This window comes from Polypterus senegalus, chromosome 2 (assembly GCF_016835505.1).
Source record: "Polypterus senegalus isolate Bchr_013 chromosome 2, ASM1683550v1, whole genome shotgun sequence".
NCBI classification, from domain to species: Eukaryota; Metazoa; Chordata; class Cladistia; order Polypteriformes; family Polypteridae; genus Polypterus; species Polypterus senegalus.
Genome location: NC_053155.1, coordinates 83,713,123 through 83,719,122, shown reverse-complemented (window position 1 = coordinate 83,719,122; position 6,000 = coordinate 83,713,123).

The window sequence follows — 6,000 nt, the reverse complement described above, 5'->3', positions numbered from 1 at the left end:
GTCATGTTAGTAAGTGTTTCAAAGAAAAAAGTGTCCTTTGCACTATATTTATACAATTCATTGATTAGGTCACTACCCAAAAAATGGGATTCGTTACATAATCAGAAAACTTTTAACATGATTGGTTACACCTAGTTGCTAACGGGATATGACAAACATTGATGCCTCAAATACCTACAATCAACCGTGAAAACTAGTTGATTTGTAGTCATTGAAAGCAGGCGACTTTTCTGGAGGGTTAAAAGTACACCAGGATGCTTGTTCATTTTTACGTTCTGAACCATAAGTTTACTAACTTTGCCATCAACAGGAAACTTAGCGCATAACAATAGAGCAATGATTATACCAAAAATATAACCGTTTCTCTTAAGGGTTATATAAAATAACAAAAAAATGCATTTATCATAGTAATAAATAATAAAATAACAGTGTCAGCTTTTAAACATAAACTCAGAAGGATACGGGACTCAGACAAATACTAGGTACACATTGGATCAGGATTCAAATTCAACTCTTTGAGTAGATAACCCTACTTTCAGTATAATTTGTATGCCACATATATTCAAGTGCTTCCCATTTATTTTATTTTTTCATTACCTGTACCATCATCATTTTAATATAAAGGGTGCCGCTGGGAAATGAAAAATTTTCAATTGACATTCAATGCAAATTGAATACATTACTAAATACATTTAATGATGAAATTTATTGTACTGGATATGCAATTAATGATGGCAATCAATATTCATTTTATGTTTTGAAGAAAATATCATGAAGGTGCTGTCCATTTTTCCATACACAATCTGACATCCTGTTGTAGAAATTCTGCATTGCTTGACATAACATGTCAAGAGGAATGCCAGTGATTTCCTCCTCAATCCTCCTTTTTAGTTCAGCAATGGTTGCAGGACCTGTGCGGTATACTTGGCTTTTAAGATGTCCCCACAGAAAAAAAATCCCAAATGGTGAGATCTAGGGATTTCGGAGGCCATGGAATGTCACCGTTGTGTGAAATGACGCGCCTACCAAACAATCATCAAATAGCTGCTATCGTTGGTCGGGTGGCATGCGAAGTGACTCCACCAGGAGACTTCTTTTTTTAAGGCTGAACCCATTTCTTTGAAATTATGCACCCATGTTGTAAGCACATGAACAGACAGGACATGATCATGACGTCCTAGATGGTAATGGTGCTGACATTCCCTTTGCACAGCAGTCACACTATCACCATTCTTATAAAATGCTTTCACAGCCAACACTTATTGCGCACCACTCCACTGCTCCATTATAACTAAAGGCAAAGGCTTCTAAATGAAGTTCCTAAATTTCCCATTTCCCTACGCCACCCTATATAAAAATATACTATTAAACTTGTAATGATATACATTAAGTATATCATTGAACACAATTGGCAAAAAACACATTTCACACATTGCAGATCTGAATTATTACTTGTATGTGACAAAAAATGAATCTCCAATTAAATATAACAAGCAATCCTCTTTTTGTCCACATCCATTGTACTTTAAGACTTGACTCAACACCTTCGGCTGCCTGCAAGATGTTCAAATTCCCATGATGAGGTGTAGCTTTTGTATTCTTCCAAGTTCAATAAGCAGAAAACATACCAATAATTTTATTTAAGTCATTTCGGTTACCCTCAAAATCCTACCTTTAATGGTGTAGGGAAAACACAAGCAGTGTGGTTATTTTCCATTAAAGATTTTAAAGTCAAATAAACAACATTTGCAATTAGTCAATGTATCATAATCTTTTTTTTATATCAACTGGCCAATACAATTATAAACACTGTTATCCCTCTCCTTCCCTATAGTCCCTGTGCTCCTTCACCATTTTTCATCACGTTCTCCAGTGTTTTACAAGAATAAATGTGGGGATATTGTTGGTATTTGCAATGGTAACAAAAAAAAAAAAAAACTTTCTTTGTACTGTTTGGGTAAACTGGAATTTCAAACTTGACTGACAACTCATTATGACATTAACTCCAAACAGAAATCACATGCACTATAAATAACATAAGTTAACTTGTTTTATAATTTAATCCTCTGTATCATTCATTTAAATGCCCATCCATCATTCATTTACTGAACCTGTTTTATTTTTCAGTACTGTATATGGCGCAGAGTGCTTGAAGACTTGCCACCACGTAGGAGTCAACCCTGATTAAGATGACAGTTCATTGCAGAACAATTTATAGCAAAAGTTCTTTAGTGCCAAATCTCCACTATGTTAGTAATTGTAGCCAAGGAAAAAAACTCTCATTAAGGCTCAGTAGTCATTTCAGCTCAGGTCTGTATCTACCCAAAACAGTAGGCAGATTAGGCAGCATTATGATAAAATCACAAGGGATTAGAGCTTATAATCATTTTTCTAAATTGTAAGAATGAATCAATGAATGAATGAAAAACAGTATTTAAAGAAGGATTCCTAAATTGCAGTAAATGTGCTAGTTGCACTGAAATCATATATCTTACGTTTGTTTTACATCCACAAATAAAGAAGACATATGCTGATGCTAAAAAACATAAATACAGCACAAAAACTAGGGAGCACAATCCATGAATAACTTCTAGAAAGCTGCACAGGAATGTAATCTGCATGAACTGTTCTCCACTAGCTGACTTTATTACAGAATGTTGTGACGTAGATGTCAATTCCTGCTATTGTACTCTTAAATTCCTTTCTGCTGACTTAATTACCACCTTTGCGTTTTTTTCTTACATTTCATTTTATTGTATGGATTACCTTTCTGTGCTAAAGACAATGTCGCATGTAATAATATATATACATATGTAAATGTGAGCCACACCAGGGTGGCAGGTTTGTAGCTCAGAGCTTACAAGCCCTGTGTTCATTAACCCTGAATATTTGTTGGCTTTCCATCAGGTACAATGGCCTCCTCTTTTAATGCAATGATGTGCAGATTATGTTGGTTGCTAACTTTAAATTGACCTTGTTTGAAAGAAAGTCCAGAGGAGACTGGGAAGTTGTTTAGCCTTGAAATCCCTGCAAATCTTTTTTTCTCCAGTATCTCACTTGTTGGAGTTTATATTTTTCTGTCCTTCCTGGACATCCAAACATCGTGTCTGACTTAGCGTTATAATATTAGAGGCCTAAACTGGAATTTAGCTATTTAATAATTAAAGAGTCTACGTGATGTGTTACTTCATCCATATACTCATTTATTTACTAATTATTTTTCTTTTTACTTGCAATATTTCCTTTGACAAAACCTTTTGATCTATGTGTTTTGCATGAAAATGTGCAATAAAAATCAAACTTGTTATTGTGTGGCAGAGTATGGACATATGAGTAAGTCTGGCCTACCCTGGGAAGGAGTCACTTCTGAAATTTATTTCTGAATTATGCCCAGTGCTGCCAGTATAGGTTCCAGACCCATGAGTGACTGCATTTAAACAAGCATGTTTAGAAAATGATTTTATATATATATAAAACTGAAAGGCTTTTCTGTCGGTCACATAAAAACTCAGCCACTCCTAGCCTTTGAAGTTTGATCTTAGTCTCTGTCGACAGCCTATAAGTTGGGCAATCGTGAGATGGCATGACTGAAATTGGGCTTCATGTACCTCTCGAAGCTGGCATAAAGACAGCAGCACACTCAGTCTTAAAGGATAAACACCGCAACACACATAGCTGTTCTACTAATGACAAGTACTGGTGAGTGATCACACTGCTGGTCAGGGATGAATTGGGCTTCAAGTCCCTCGCATGGCTGGCACAGATGCAACTGCATGCCAGATCTCACAGGATGCATTACCATGCACACTAACACTGATTTAAGTCATTCAGGGGCAACTGGGTGACAGACAACTCGGCAAAAAGACAACTCAGCGACATCTTTTACCAGTTAGGTAATAGGTTCAAAGAAATTTTTTAAAGATATTTAAATGACAACGTAGGGCTCCAGAAAATCCACAGAATCACCTGCTTTATGAGAGTCCAATACGTTGAGAGTAAAGATATTCCTTAAGCCGTACTCGCAGATCACCTTTTGTATTCTAAATAATGTAACATCATATTACAATCAATACAATTTATATAAATTATTAGCAATTTTGGTTGCAGAAGATAATGTAAGATAGAGTTTGTTCCATCTGCAGAATAAAGTTCGTTCGGCAATTATATAAATTTATTTTCAGCATCACATTGTCATTTACTGTAAATATACTGCTCAAAAGAATTAAAGGAACACTTTTTAATCAGAGTATAGCATAAAGTCAATGAAACTTATGGGATATTAATCTGGTCAGTTAAGTAGTAGAGGGGGTTGTTAATCAGTTTCAGCTGCTGTGGTGTTAATGAAATTAACAACAGATGCACTAGAGGGGCAACAATGAGATGACCCCCAAAACAGGAATGGTTTAACAGGTGGAGGCCACTGACATTTTTCCCTCCTCATCTTTTCTGACTGTTTCTTCACTAGTTTTGCATTTGGCTACAGTCAGTTTCACTACTGGTAGCATGAGGCGATACCTGGACCCTACAGAGGTTGCACAGGTAGTCCAACTTCTCCAGGATGCCACATCAATATGTGTCATTGCCAGAAGGTTTGCTGTGTCTCCCTGCACAGTCTCAAGGGCATGGAGGAGATTTTAGGAGACAAGCAGTTACTCTAGGAGAGCTGGAGAGGGCCATAGAAGGTCCATAACCCATCAGCAGGACCAGTATCTGCTCCTTTGGGCAAGGAGGAACAGGATGAGCACTGCCAGAGCCCTACAAAATGACCTCCAGCAGGCCACTGGTGTGAATGTCTCTGACCAAACAACCAGAAAGACTTCATGAGGGTGACCCAAGGGCCCCATGTCCTCTAATAGGCCCTGAGCTCACTGCCCAGCAGCATGCAGCTCGATTGGCATTTGCCATAGAATACCAGAATTGGCAGATGCACCACTGGTGCCCTGTGCTTTTTACAGATGAGAGCAGGTTCACCCTGAGCATGTGACAGAAGTGAAAGGGTCTGGAGAAGCCATGGAGAACATTATGCTGCCTGTAACATCATTCAGCATGAGCAGTTTGGTGGTGGGTTAATGATTGTCTGGGGAGGCATATCCATGGAGGGTCACACAGACCGCTACAGGCTTGACAAAGGCACATTGGCTGCCATTAGGTATCAGGATGAAATCCTTGGACCCATTGTCAGACCCTATGCTGGTACAGTGGCTCCTGGTGCACGACAATTCCTGGCCTCATGTGGTGAGAGTATGCAGGCAGTTCCTGGAGGATGAAGGAATTGATACCATTGACTGGCCACCACACTTTCCTGACCTAAATCCAATAGAACACCTCTGGGACATTATGTTTTGGTCCATCCAATGCCACCAGGTTGCACCTCAGACTGTCCAGGAGCTCAGTGATGCCCTGGTCCAGATCTGGGAGGAGATCCCCCACAACACTATCTGTCATCTCATTAGAAGCATGCACCGATGTTGTCAGGCATGTATACAAGAACACAGGGGCCATACAAAGTGCTGCGTACAATTTTGAGTTGCTGCAATTAAATTTTGGCAAAATGGACTAGCCTGCCACATAATTTTTTCACTCTGATTTTTGGGGCGTCTTTGAATTCAGGGCACTGTAGGTTGATCATTTTCATTTCTATCAAACGATGTGGCATCCTTTCGTTCCTAACACATTACCCAGTCTATATCAGTATAGATATCCAGGAGGATTTCTTTTTCCTATTGAGATCTGATGTGTTTTAAAAGTGTTCCTTTAATTTTTTTGAGCAGTTTATAATTAAAAAATCTCTTTGAACCTATTACCTAACTAGTAAAGGATGTCGGCAAGTTGTATTTTGCCAAGTTGTTTCTTTGCCGGGTTGTCTTTTCGATGGGTTGTCTTTCGCCGAGTTGTTTTTTCGCCTAGTTGACTGTCGCCCAGTTGCCACCGAACCGATTTAAGTCTTCTGCATGACATGCATGACCCTATGCAGAATTGACAGGCAAGGATACTGTCCTA